The sequence below is a fragment of the Canis lupus genome, chromosome 12 (genome assembly GCF_003254725.2).
Source record: "Canis lupus dingo isolate Sandy chromosome 12, ASM325472v2, whole genome shotgun sequence".
Classification (NCBI taxonomy): Eukaryota; Metazoa; Chordata; class Mammalia; order Carnivora; family Canidae; genus Canis; species Canis lupus.
Window position 1 is genome coordinate 48,370,304 of NC_064254.1, and position 15,062 is coordinate 48,385,365.

At 36.5% G+C, this 15,062-nt stretch overlaps 1 protein-coding gene across 6 annotated transcripts in view; it reads right to left on the bottom strand.

Moving 5' to 3' along the window:
- The window catches only part of RNGTT (RNA guanylyltransferase and 5'-phosphatase), a 362,295-nt gene that overhangs the window by 234,566 nt on the left and 112,667 nt on the right, over positions 1-15,062 (bottom strand). The window lies entirely within an intron of this gene.

Sequence of the window (15,062 nt, forward strand, 5' to 3'; positions counted from 1 at the left end):
TTTTCTTTTTTCTTTTTCTCTTTTCTTTCCTTCTTTCTCTCCTCTCTTTTTCTCCTTTTCCCAATACAACTTGATTCTTGGCCACTCTGCACTGAGCAAAATGACTAGAAGGAAAACCTCACCTCAAAAGAAAGAATCAGAAACAGTCCTCTCTCCCACAGAGTTACAAAATCTGGATTACAATTCAATGTCAGAAAGCCAATTCAGAAGCACTATTATACAGCTACTGGTGGCTCTAGAAAAAAGCATAAAGGACTCAAGAGACTTCATGACTGCAGAATTTAGATCTAATCAGGCAGAAATTAAAAATCAATTGAATGAGATGCAATCCAAACTAGAAGTCCTAACGACGAGGGATAACGAGGTGGAAGAACGAGTGAGTGACATAGAAGACAAGTTGATGGCAAAGAGGGAAACTGGGGAAAAAAGGGCAAACAATCAAAAGATCATGAGGATATATTAAGGGAAATAAATGACAGCCTGAGGAAGAAAAACCTACGTTTAATTGGGGTTCCCGAGGGTGCCGAAAGGGACAGAGGGCCAGAATATGTATTTGAACAAATTCTACCTGAAAACTTTCCTAATCTGGGAAGGGAAACAGGCATTCAGATCCAGGAAAGAGAGAGATCCCCCTAAAGTCAATAAAAACCATTCAACAGCTCGACATTTAATAGTGAAGCTTGCAAATTCCAAAGATAAAGAGAAGATCCTTAAAGCAGCAAGAGACAAGAAAGCCCTGACTTTTATGGGGAGGAGTATTAGGGTAACAGCAGACCTCTCCACAGAGACCTGGCAGGCCAGAAAGGGCTGGCAGGATATATTCAGGGTCCTAAATGAGAAGAACATGCAACCAAGAATACTTTATCCAGCAAGGCTCTCATTCAAAATGGAAGGAGCGATAAAGAGCTTCCAAGACAGGCAGCAACTAAAAGAATATGTGACCTCCAAACAAGCTCTGCAAGAAATTTTAAGGGGGACTCTTAAAATTCCCCTTTAAGAAGAAGTCCAGTGGAACAATCGACAAAAACAAGGACTGAATAGATATCATGATGACACTAAACTCATATCTCTCAATAGTAACTCTGAACGTGAACGGGCTTAATGACCCCATCAAAAGGCGCAGGGTTTCAGACTGGATAAAAAAGCAGGACCCATCTATTTGCTGTCTACAAGAGACTTATTTTAGACAGAAGGACACCTACAGCCTCAAAATAAAAGGTTGGAGAACCATTTACCATTCGAATGGTCCTCAAAAGAAAGCAGGGGTAGCCATCCTTATATCAGATAAACTAAAATTTACCCCGAAGACTGTAGTGAGAGATGAGGAGGGACACTATATCATACTTAAAGGATCTATCCAACAAGAGGACCTAGCAATCCTCAATATATATGCCCCAAATGTGGGAGCTGCCAAATATATAAATCAATTAATAACCAAAGTGAAGAAATACTTAGATAATAATACACTTATACTTGGTGACTTCAATCTAGCTCTTTCTATACTCAATAGGTCTTCTAAGCACAACATCTCCAAAGAAACGAGAGCTTTAAATGATACACTGGACCAGATGGATTTCACAGATATCTACAGAACTTTACATCCAAACTCAACTGAATACACATTCTTCTCAAGTGCACATGGAACTTTCTCCAGAATAGACCACATACTGGGTCACAAATCGGGTCTGAACCCATACCAAAAGATTGGAATCGTCCCCTGCATATTCTCAGACCATAATGCCTTGAAATTAGAACTAAATCACAACAAGAGGTTTGGAAGGACTTGAAACACATGGAGGTTAAGGATCATCCTGCTAAAAGATGAAAGGGTCAACCAGGAAATTAAGGAAGAATTAAAAAGATTCAAGGAAACTAATGAGAATGAAGATACAACCGTTCAAAATCTTTGGGATGCAGCAAAAGCAGTCCTGAGGGGGAAATACATCACAATACAAGCATCCATTCAAAAACTGGAAAGAACTCAAATACAAAAGCTAACCTTACACATAAAGGAGCTAGAGAAAAAACAGCAAATAGATCCTACACCCAGCAGAAGAAGAGAGTTAATAAAGATTCGAGCAGAACTCAACGAAATCGAGACCAGGAGAACTGTGGAACAGATCAACAAAACCAGGACTTGGTTCTCTGAAAGAATTAATAAGATAGATAAACCATTAGCCACCCTTATTAAAAAGAAGAGAGAGAGGACTCAAATTAATAAAATCATGAATGAGAAAGGAGAGATCTATACCAACACCAAGGAAATACAAACGATTTTAAAAACATATTATGAACAGCTATACGCCAATAACTTAGGCAATATAGAATAAATGGACGCATTCCTGGAAAGCCACAAACTACCAAAACTGGAACAGGAAGAAATAGAAAACCTGAACAGGCCAATAACCAGGGAGGAAATTGAAGCAGTCATCAAAAACCTCCCAAGACACAAAAGTCCAGGGCCAGATGGCTTCCCAGGGGAATTCTATAAAACGTTTAAAGAAACCATACCTATTCTACTAAAGCTGTTCCGAATGATAGAAAGAGATGGAGTACTTCCAAATTCATTCTACGAGGCCAGCATCACCTTAATTCCAAAACCAGACAAAGACCCAACTAAAAAGGAGAATTACAGACCAATATCTCTGATGAACATGGATGCAAAAATTCTCAACAAGATACTGGCCAATAGGATCCAACAATACATTAAGAAAATTATTCACCATGACCAAGTAGGATTTATCCCTGGGACACAAGGCTGGTTCGATACTCGTAAAACAATCAGTGTGATTCATCATATCAGCAAGAGAAAAACCAAGAACCATATGATCCTCTCATTAGATGCAGAGAAAGCATTTGACAAAATACAGCATCCATTCCTGATCAAAACTCTTCAGAGTGTAGGGATAGAAGGTACATTCCTCAACATCTTAAAAAAGCCATCTACGAAAAGCCCACAGCAAATATCATTCTCAATGGGGAAGCACTAGGAGCCTTTCCCCTAAGATCAGGAACAAGACAGGGATGTCTACTCTCACCACTGCTATTCAACATAGTACTGGAAGTCCTAGCCTCAGCAATCAGACAACAAAAAGACATTAAAGGTATTCAAATTGGCAAAGAAGAAGTCAAACTCTCCCTCTTCGCCGATGACATGATACTCTACATAGAAAACCCAAAAGCCTCCACCCCACGATTGCTAGAACTCATACAGCAAATTGGTGTCATGGCAGGATACAAAATCAATGCCCAGAAATCAGTGGCATTTCTATACACTAACAATGAGACTGAAGAAAGAGAAATTAAGGAGTCAATCCCATTTACAATTGCACCCAAAAGCATAAGATACCTAGGAATAAACCTAACCAAAAATGTAAAGGATCTATACCCTAATAACTATAGAACACTTCTGAAAGAAATTGAGGAAGACACAAAGAGAAGGAAAAATATTCCATGCTCGTGGTTTGGCAGAATTAATATTGTGAAAATGTCAATGTTACCCAGGGCAATATACACGTTTAATGCAATCCCTATCAAAATACCATGGACTTTCTTCAGAGAGTTAGAACAAATTATTTTAAGATTTGTGTGGAATCAGAAAAGACCCCGAATAGCCAGGGGAATTTTAAAAAAGAAAACCATATCTGGGGGCATCACAATGCCAGATTTCAGGTTGTACTACAAAGCTGTAGTCATCAAGACAGTGTGGTACTGGCACAAAAACAGACACATAGATCAATGGAACAGAATAGAGAACCCAGAAGTGGACCCTCAACTTTATGGTCAACTAATATTCGATAAAGGAGGAAAGACTATCCATTGGAAGAAAGACAGTCTCTTCAATAAATGGTGCTGGGAAAATTGGACATCCACATGCAGAAGAATGAAACTAGACCACTCTCTTTCACCATACACAAAGATAAACTCAAAATGGATGAAAGATCTAAATGTGAGACAAGATTCCATCAAAATCCTAGAGAAGAACACAGGCAACACCCTTTTTGAACTCGGCCATAGTAACTTCTTGCAAGATACATCCACGAAGGCAAAAGAAACAAAAGCAAAAATGAACTATTGGGACTTCATCAAGATAAGAAGCTTTTGCACAGCAAAGGATACAGTCAACAAAACTCAAAGACAACCTACAGAATGGGAGAAGATATTTGCAAATGACATATCAGATAAAGGGTTAGTTTCCAAGATCTATAAAGAACTTATTAAACTCAACACCAAAGAAACAAACAATCCAATCATGAAATGGGCAAAAGACATGAACAGAAATCTCACAGAGGAAGACATAGACATGGCCAACATGCATATGAGAAAATGCTCTGCATCACTTGCCATCAGGGAAATACAAATCAAAACTACAATGAGATACCACCTCACACCAGTGAGAATGGGGAAAATTAACAAGGCAGGAAACAACAAATGTTGGAGAGGATGCAGGAGAAAAGGGAACCCTCTTACACTGTTGGTGGGAATGTGAACTGGTGCAGCCACTCTAGAAAACTGTGTGGAGGTTCCTCAAACAGTTAAAAATATACCTGCCCTACGACCCAGCAATTGCACTGTTGGGGATGTACCCCAAAGATACAAATGCAATGAAACGCCGGGACACCTGCACCCCGATGTTTCTAGCAGCAATGGCCACGATAGCCAAACTGTGGAAGGAGCCTCGGTGTCCAACGAAAGATGAATGGATAAAGAAGATGTGGTTTATGTATACAATGGAATATTACTCAGCTATTAGAAATGACAAATACCCACCATTTGCTTCAACGTGGATGGAACTGGAGGGTATTATGCTGAGTGAAGTAAGTCAGTCGGAGAAGGACAAACATTATATGTTCTCATTCATTTGGGGAATATAAATAATAGTGAAAGGGAAAAGAAGGGAAGGGGGAAGAAATGTGTGGGAAATATCAGAAAGAGAGACAGAACGTAAAGACTGCTAACTCTGGGAAACGAACTAGGGGTGGTAGAAGGGGAGGAGGGCGGGGGGTGGGAGTGAATGGGTGACGGGCACTGGGTGTTATTCTGTATGTTAGTAAATTGAACACCAATAAAAAAATAAAAAATAAAAAATAAAAAATAAAATTAAAAAAAATAAAAATAAACCTGCCCTACGACCCAGCAATTGCACTGCTGGGAATTTACCCCAAAGATACAGATGCAATGAAACGCCGGGACACCTGCACCCCGATGTTTATAGCAGCAATGTCCACAATAGCCAAACTGTGGAAGGAGCTTCGGTGTCCACTGAAAGATGAGTGGATAAAGAAGATGTGGTCTATGTATACAATGGAATATTACTCAGCCATTAGAAATGACAAATACCCACCATTTGCTTAACTTGGATGGAACTGGATGGTATTATGCTGAGTGAAGTAAGTCAATCAGAGAAGGACAAACAGTGTATATTCTCATTCATTTGGGGAATATAAATAATAGTGAAAGGGAATAGAAGGGAAGGGAGAAGATGTGTGGGAAATATCAGAAAGGGAGACAGAACATGAAGACTCCTAACTCTGGGAAACGACCTAGGAGTGGTGGAAGGGGAGGAGGGCGGGTGGTGGGGGTGAATGGGTGACGGGCACTGAGAGGGGCACTTGATGGGATGAGCACTGGGTGTTATTCTGTATGTTGGCAAATTGAACACCAATAAAAAATAAATTTATAATAAATAAATAATACAGACATACAGACATACATACTGAAAACTACCAAGAATGGGGCAAAACAATAAGTACAGCAGCATTTCACTACAAGTTCACTAAGCTCCCAGAGACCCTACTTGTAAAATGACAAATTCTTGATAATTGTCACTATTACACTCAAATATAGATAGAAACAAACTCAGTAGTTATTCTTGTCCTCTTTTTTCTCTCTTCTGATTATAGTAATAGAAATAGCACAATACTCTTTGTGCCTGAAGAAAGATTCCTGAACTCCACAATGAATTGAAGAAATAACCTGCACATTACTGGAATAATATTGGTTCCCAATTAGCTAAAGAAAACATTCACTAAAAGCCTTTCTTAAAGGACAAAACCCAAGGACTCTAACAAAAGACCCCATACCTAGGCTTAGTTTTTCCCAAATGATCTCCCCACCACAAAGTCTCCCCTTGCCTACAGCTGCTGTCGTTACTCTAGGTTACAGAAAAGTACGTAAAAATAAAATACCTAAGCTTAAAACTTAGTTAAGAAAATACCCTTGGGTACTGTTGCTATGATTTTAAAATGGTGCAACCATTATGAAAAGTAGCATGGCAGTTCCCTCAAAAAATTAAAAATAACACCTCCATATGATCCAGCAATCTCACCTCTGGGTATATATCCCAAAGAATTGAAAGCAGGGTTTTGAAGAGGTATTTGCGTACCCACGCTTATAATATCATTATTCCAATAGCTAACAGGTGGGAGCAACCCAAATATCCATTAACACACAAATGGATACATAAATGCGGCATACAAAGATAGCAAAATGCTATTCAGCCTTGAAAAGAAAAGAAATTTATCACATACTGCAATAAGAATAAACCTTGAAGACATTACGTTAAGTAAAATAAGCCAGTCACAAAAAGATAAATCCTATATGATTTCACTTATATGAGGTATCTAAAGTAGTTAAAATCACAGAAATAGAAAGTAGAATAATGGTTCTCACAGGCCTATGGGTAATGAAGAGCTATTTAATGGGAACACAGTTGTAGTCTTACAAGATAATGTTCTGGAGAACTGTTGAACAATAACATGCATAGAGTTAACACTACTGGACTGTATCCCTAAAAATGGTTAAGATAGTAAATTTTATGTTATGTGGTTTTACCACAACTATAAATTTAAAAAAAAAATTTAATAAAATCCAGTCAAGAAGGAAAAACATATTTCCTCTTCTAACCAAACTGGAGAATCAGGAACTAGATTTACCATCCTGCCTGAAACAATCAAAGATGTCGACAAAATAGAGGACACAATCATTTTCAAGACACTAAACATCCAACAACAAAGGACAGTAATCTCTAGGAGACAGTAAATAAGGTATATGAGCCCTACAATTTTCCCAACTTCTAGCCCAAGAGGTTTTCAGGCTTCAGTGCAGGCAGGGGGATCCCAGGTAAAGCCCAATAGTCTCCCTGAGTATGTATGTATGTATGTATGTATGTATGAATGAATGAATGAATGAATGAATGAATGAATAACAGGTTGTCTGGGGAGACCAACAGGACTAGAGTTCTCAGGGTAGAGAGAGAGAGAGAGAGATATGCCCAGATAAAGAACTACAAGATATCCTCAAGTCAGACTTCCATGAATGTTCAGCAGAGTATACATGTGAAAAGGACCACACAAAGCTGGGAATAATGTCTCTGCCTACCAGACAGATTAATTCACAGGGTATTGAGTACTCAGAAGGAACTTGTCTCAGCAGAGAATAATTATCCCTGCTCTAGTCCACCTAACAAATCTTAAAAGCAAGACTCAAAAAGTATAAACCAGTACCAAGTAAATTAACTACATACCAGAATTAAGCACAGGAATATCAGGCTCCCAAAAAGGTAAAATTCAAAATTTTGGGCATCTAGTCAAAAATTAACAGGTATGCAAAGAGGTAAAGAAAAAAAAAAAAAAAAAACCTATAAAGAAGAGAAAAATCAATCAAAAATCACCCCAAAACTGAGAAAGATGTCAAAATTAGCAGGCAAGAAAACTAAGGCAGATGATTATAACAGTATTCCATATATTCCAAAAAGTTAAGTAAAGACATAGAAGATATAAAAAAGACTCAAAGGGCAGCCTGGGTGGCTCAGCAGTTTAGCGCCACCTTCAGTCCAGGGTGTGATCCTGCAGACCTGGGATCAAGTCCCACGTAGGGCTCCTGGCATGGAGTCCACTTCTCCCTCTGCCTGTGTCTCTGCCTCTCTCTTTCTGTCTCTTGTGAATAAATAAATAAAATCTTTAAAAAAAAGACTCAAAATGAATTTTCAGAGGTGAAAACTACAATGCCTGAAGTAAAAATATTATGGATGGAAAAATACCATGCAATTTAGACACTACAAAAGAAGAGATTAGTGAACTTACAGATACAGCAACAGAAACTACCCAAAATTGAAATAGAAAGATAAAAGTTGTTTTTAATGAAAACAGCATTAATAATCAAATCTTCAGACAGGTAAAGAGTAGAAATAATAGCAAAAAAAAATTACTTTTAAGGAAAATTGTAAACCTGGGATGCCTGGCTAACTCAGTGGTTGAGCATCTGCCTTCAGCTCAGGTCATGATCCCGGGGTCTTGGGATCGAGTCTCGCATCAGGTTCCTACTGGAAGCCTGCTTCTCCCTCTGCCTATGTCTCTACCTCTCTCTCCTGTCTCTCAAAAATAAATAAATAAAATCTTAAGGAAAAAAAATAAAAAAGAAAAACTTGTAAACCCATAGATAAAAGATGCTCAATAAACCCTAAACTAAAAAAAAAAACTAAGGAAAACTGCAAGATACAGCAATTTTATATTGCTCAAGAAATCATTAGAAATTGCTCCGTTGTCTTTTGATATTAAATATTGCTGTGGAGAAACCTGCAACTTAAGACCTGCATTATGAGCCCCACAAAAAAACAAACAACAACAACAACAAAAAAAACCCTCACGTTTGACTTTCCTATCCTCTGTACTTTCCTATATTCCATTATCTTTTTTGTAGTCCCCAGGTATCCACCCTTCTCTACCTATCCATCCAATATTTCCTGAGCCCAGGCTATGTTATTAGACATAGCTCCAAATACTGGAGAAATTAAGCATACAGTCTCTACCTTCAAAACAGAGCCCCAGAAAGAGAAGAAACTACATAGTAGCTAGACTAGGTCCAGCGAAAAGTACTGGAGAAATTAAGCATACAGTCTCTACCTTCAAAACAGAGCCCCAAAAGAGAAGAAAATACACAGTAGCTAGACTAGGTCCAGCGAAAAGTTCTAGTTTAATGAAAGGCTGCTATATAGATAGAGTGACCATGCAGCTGTCTAAATCAGAATACTTGAAAGATTTCCTATTAATAACTATACCAAGACAGCAGAGGTAACCTACACTATTTCAGCCAAATAAGGATATATAGTATAGACTTAACTAGGAGTAGTTATTTCTACTTGAAGAGTAAGAGAAAGGTTTGATAATAAGACATTGTGATCCATTCCTTAAATCCTGAAAGGTACAAGTGGGTATTTCCTAGCAGGATGGTGAATGAGCCAAATAGTATTACAAAGGCATGAAAAATGATGGTTTTAGGTAAATTGTCCAAAGCTCAGTATAGATGGAGCTTATAGTTCGAGGGTTCACAATCAAAGACAATGCTAAAGACATATGGGCATGGCCCAGATATAAAGAATATTATGTTCAGTAGTTTGGGTTTCATGCTATGGGCAATGGAGAACCAATGAAGGGTTTTAATTAACTGTTCTCTGGAAACCTGCAGACCTTCAAAGTTCATCTCAAAGGTAACCCATTCCTCAAAATCCTTTCAAGGCCCACTTACTTCTAATTATCATTGTCCACCTAGGTGATGAAACATTCTGGAATTAGATAGTAGTAATGGTTGCACAATCTTGTGTATATACTAAAGACTGCTAAATTATACAGCTTAGAAAGGTGAATTTTATAGCATGTCAATTATGTTTCAATTCTTAAACATAAAACTAAATATTTTTAAATCCTAAAATCAGTTCTTCAAAATGAAGGGAAATGATGGAACCCTAGATACACAGCATATATTAAATGTCAGCTATATATATATTAATTATATACATTCTGAAAATATAGGCACAACAAAATGACGGAAAGAAAATACAAAATGTTAAAATGTAACCTCTTCTTGACAGTTTAATTTTTCTACTTTATGATGTACAGACTTTCTAAAATTTTAGCAATGAATATGCATATTCCTTTACAAAAAACATTAACAGTTGAAAAGGCATGCCATTTTTTCCAAGATTCTTGCTATTAACTTTGGTGACTAACTGCTATATTCTCCTCTTAACCTCAATATAAAATCAACTGAATTTCACTGATTGTTTCAAATGAATTAATGCCATATTTCTAAACTCCTATTTTCCACATTTTGTGGGTCAAAGAACATAATTTAGAGAGCAAAACAAAAACTTCAATGTTCACATCTGACAGCCAGACAATTAGGTAGTTTGAGTTATTCTTGGATTTGGAATTTTACAAAAACAATTTGCAAATGAAAATGTAGAAGAAACAGGAAACTACAGAGGACTGTTTTAATTAACTAACTGGAAAAACAGATATGGCAACTATAATTCTGGTCCAAGTAAATTGACATCATGAATCATATTGCTATTTTAAAACTTCGCAAGAGTCTATTATGCAGCTTTCATTTGTCCAAGTTTGGGGTGAAAATAAATAGTATTGCTCAGTTAAATCTGCAGATGGTTAAACATCTAATTTTTAAGCATTATTTCCTACCTGGAATGCCCTCAGCCCATGTCCAACAAAAAATCTCTTTCTAAAGAAATCTTTCCATATCTAATGCTAATTCCTCTATAAAACTTCTTTCATTCCAAACTAGATGTAATTTATTTCTTCTCTAAACCACCACTAGACTTTTTTTAAAAACCAATCATCAAGTTATTGTTTTATTTGAAGGTCTCCTCCATCACTACCAATTTTTCTCCACCCTATCAAATGAAGTATAATGTCTCAAGGGTGAGGCCTTGTTTTCAACCCTCTGCATTCTTGGCACAGCAACCTGAACATGAAAAGCATTCAAAAAAATATTAGTTCAATGATAAACTATACTAAACCGTGGCAAATGCTTTAACTTAAGAGTCCTTTTCTTCCTTTTATTTTATTGATTACAATGCTAAAAAATTATATCTTAAATGAAGTTAACAAAAACAGAATGTTCTTCTTGTTCCCATGAAGGCACTGCCAGATCTGCCACACTGGCTGTGCAGTTTACAAACAGCACAACTCCAGGGGTGCCAGTCACACTAACTACAGAATTGAGAATAGCACACCCTGGAGATGTGCAGTGGACAACACTTCCAACCGTACATAATGGCTCTGTCAATCACAGGGTGTGTGTGTGTGTGTGCGTGTGTGTGTGTGTGCTGCACATACATGTTCCAAATGTTTATGTATATATAGTGTCATTACAAACTGACATTTTACTACAGCCCCACAGAGTACTCTCTTTGTTTTGTGACTATATTTACTCTGCTCAGTCTCTGCCACTCCATCCAACCATACTACCTTCTTTTCTTCTTTTCTAATCTTTAGTACCTGGTTCATAGTCAAACTCTCAACCTGAACTCCTACCATCACTCATTAAGAATCACCTAATGTTTTCCTTGATGTTACTTCCATTGCTCTTCTTCACACAACCTCAAACTTTCATCTTCCCTAGGTCACATCCTGAATCTTCTCATCACCCCAAACTATATCTCAGGAATTACTAATTTAAACATCTTATTCTCCCATCAGTCTTCCATCTACTGGTTTGCACACTCCAATATCTATCTAGCTGGTAAATAAAAACAATGTACATGGGATGGGGCCAAAAGCATTCAGGACACTTGGAAAATGATATTCCCTCTGTTAAACAAATAAGTATGTATTTTATGCATGTGATTTTCATTAGGATCATTGTACCATTGATAATTTAAGTAATCATTCACAAGCCACTCCGTATCATCCCAACAGCGAATAAAAGCCAGAAATAGAGGAGCAAATTTCATCTGGATTAAAACAACAAAGGATTCTCATACAAATTCCAGAGAATTATTGGCCACATATAATTCAGTCTGGCTCATGAAAAAAGTTAACATTGAAGAAAGGTTAGAAATCTTAAAAATATAAGTAGTATCCCTGTAGAAAGGAGACCTGAAGTTGTGAGAAGTTATAATAAAGATGTAGAGTCCCTTTCCCTCCAGAGAAAGGCAGTGAATGTGTGGCAAAGGGATAAACCATTCAACCAAATACAGCAAAGGGAAAGATGAACACTCTGAAGACAAGCCTACCAGAGATTGTAGAGAAAAGTATAAGCTTATTGTTTTATAGATTTGCACATTAAGTACAGACTAACCTCTTAATCAAATAGCCCATTCACCCAAAAGCTAAAGAGAGCAAAATCTAAGTGGCAAATCAGAACAACCAGGAGACTGGGTGCACTTAAACAGCCAAACATTAAACTATATGCTAAAATGAAAGTATTAAAATCAATCTAAAACTATCACTGAAAGACAAAAAAACTAATGGAATGAGAAAACAAATGAAAAAAGAAACAATGATATATAAGGGAATCCACTACACAATAAAAATCATATATCCAATTAAAAAGGAAAAACAGATGAGTTGAATGGTGTTGAGACAACAGTTTAGACATTTGGAAATAAATAAAATCACACCCTTACCTTATTCTTTTTTTCAAAATATATTTCAGATAGATCAAATATTTAAATATACAAATAAAACTAAAATATACTAAAAGAAAATACAGGTATTATAATAATTCTAAAGTAAAATATGAAAAATAGGAAGAAAACTAAGTAAAAATTTCTTAAAATGATATTAAAGCCAAGTATGAAAAACTAAATGTTTATAATTTTACCTACATAAATTTACCTATATAAATTTAAACCTGTGCCACAGAAAACACCAAAAAGCAAAATACATTTTTTTCAAAATATATGTCACAAAGTAATACCCTAACAGGCAAAAACTTCTTACAAATCAGTAAGAAAAAGATGAATATCCAAGAGAAAAACATACAAAGGATCTGAACCAGCAACTCACAAAAGAAATACAGTAATTCACAAAGAAGTGACAAAATGTTAAACCTCATTAACAATCCACATAATTAAATATTTACTATGTGTCAGACACTAGTGCCAGTACTTTATAAACTATCCAACTTAATCTTCAAAATAGCATCAAAATCTAAGTATTGTTCCTAGCCTCCCTTCACTCAGATGAAAAAACTGAATAAATTACTTAAATCTCTTATATAACAACTGATGAAGCCAGTAAGGCACCAACAGATAGACTCAGAGTTCTTAATCACTATGTTACACTGTCCCATAAAAAAGAATTCCTTCCCTCATCAAATTAGAAAATATTCAAAATTTTCAAAACCCAGTGTTTAGGAGTATACAGATCCTTTACATATGGTTGGTAGAAATGTGCATGGGTTCAAACTTTCTGGAAAGAAGGGTGCCAATTATACCTGTCAAATTTATAGTGGGCATGCCCTCATACATAGCATAGTGAACAGGGTAGAGCCTATTACCATCCCCTCCTTAGGAACACTATTCCTCTTGCACTCCCAAGTGGTAGTGCTACCAGTGACTGAGTGGCTTCCATCGGTATGTAACCCTTTGGAGTCCTCCCTGCGACTGACATATGAGTATTAAAGACAAAGTTCTCTTTCTGCTTGCACTACAATGCAACTTGCCTCCCATGTGAAAAAGCCTTCATGAAGAATGAGACCAAACAGACAAGTAAAGCAAAGAAAAAAAACAACAAAACCTTGCCAGTATTCTTTGAGGCCCCAGATCCAGCTTGAAGCAGGTCAAGCTAAAACATTTATTTGTGCCAATTAATTTTCTTTCTTCAGTTACTTTAAGTTGGACTTCAGCTACCCACAATCAAAAGATTCTTAATACACATTATAATCTCACCTCTAAGAAATCTTAGTTATAAAATTGTACAACTATGAAAGGAAAGGGGTATAAGGATATGCATTTAAGTGTCTTACAATAAAAAAAAAAAAATCAAAACATGGGATCACTGGGTGCCTCAGGGGTTTGGTGCCTGCCTTAGGTCCAGGGCGTGATCCTGGAGTCCTCGGATCGAGTCCCATGTCAGGCTCCCTGCATGGAGCCTGCTTCACCCTCTGCCCGTGTCTCTGTTTCTCTCTCTCTGTGTATCATGAATAAATAAAATCTTAAAAAAAAAAAAATCAAAACATCTACCAAAAGAGGACTGGTTAAATAAATTACAAAACTGTTTCTTAAACTTGCCTGATTAGAATCACTTGGGCGCTTCCAAAAGTACAGATAACTCTGACCCCTTGGGAGAGTCTAATTCATTAAGTTGAGGCTGTGTTATTGAGATGATCATATTTTTAAAGAGCATCTGCTACAATTTTCACAGTCAAGATAGTTTGGATACCCCAAATTATGGTGTTAACTTATACAATGGTATACCATTCAGATATTTACGTGAGAAAGAGGTCCAAAACAAATTGCTATTGGGGTGGGGGGGGGGGAGAACAAGTTACAAAACACATGTACCATTTGGTTCTTTTCATGCATATTTCACCAGAGTTCTCATTTTCGACCAAGGAAGAGGTTCCACGATTATTCAGAATCCTACTGGACTATAAGGGATCCCAAAGACCCTAAAGAATCTAAGTTCTGAGTTGCTATTACTAATATGAATGTTACATCCCACAGGAGCAGACATAAGATTGAACACTCTGTCACAGAGAAAAGCCTAGAATAATGTTCATCAAAATGGTCATCAAAGTTACTCCAATGGTAGATCTGGTGATTTTTACCAGCTTTTTCCTAATGTTCTATATTATTTTAATTTGTATTTACAATGAACAAATATTTTCAGAATTGGGATGAAGAAAGCTGTTTATACAGGAGCAAGTTAAAACATTTTTAATCAAGTAATTTTATGAGTATTAAATACAGATTTTCTGAAATAGGAAAACTCATACCAGCTTTTAAAATTCAAATATAAAAGTATAATGGTTGCTTTCAAAGGCATGATTCTCTTTAAACAAGAATTACTAGTCCATGTAGCTGAAGAGTCAAGGGAAAATGTGATAATGTTGCATCAAGTAACTGAAATTCAATTAATATTAAAATAATAAAACAGTCTTTTTCAACAAGCATTATTTTTTCAGTCACAAAGAGCAAAAAAATAAATAAATAAGATTTAACCTTGTTCACTTATTCCCATACCCAAGACAATGATCAAGTGAGAGTGTTTTCTCAAAAAAAAAAAAAAAAAACTTCAAAAAACTAGATTATAAGTTTC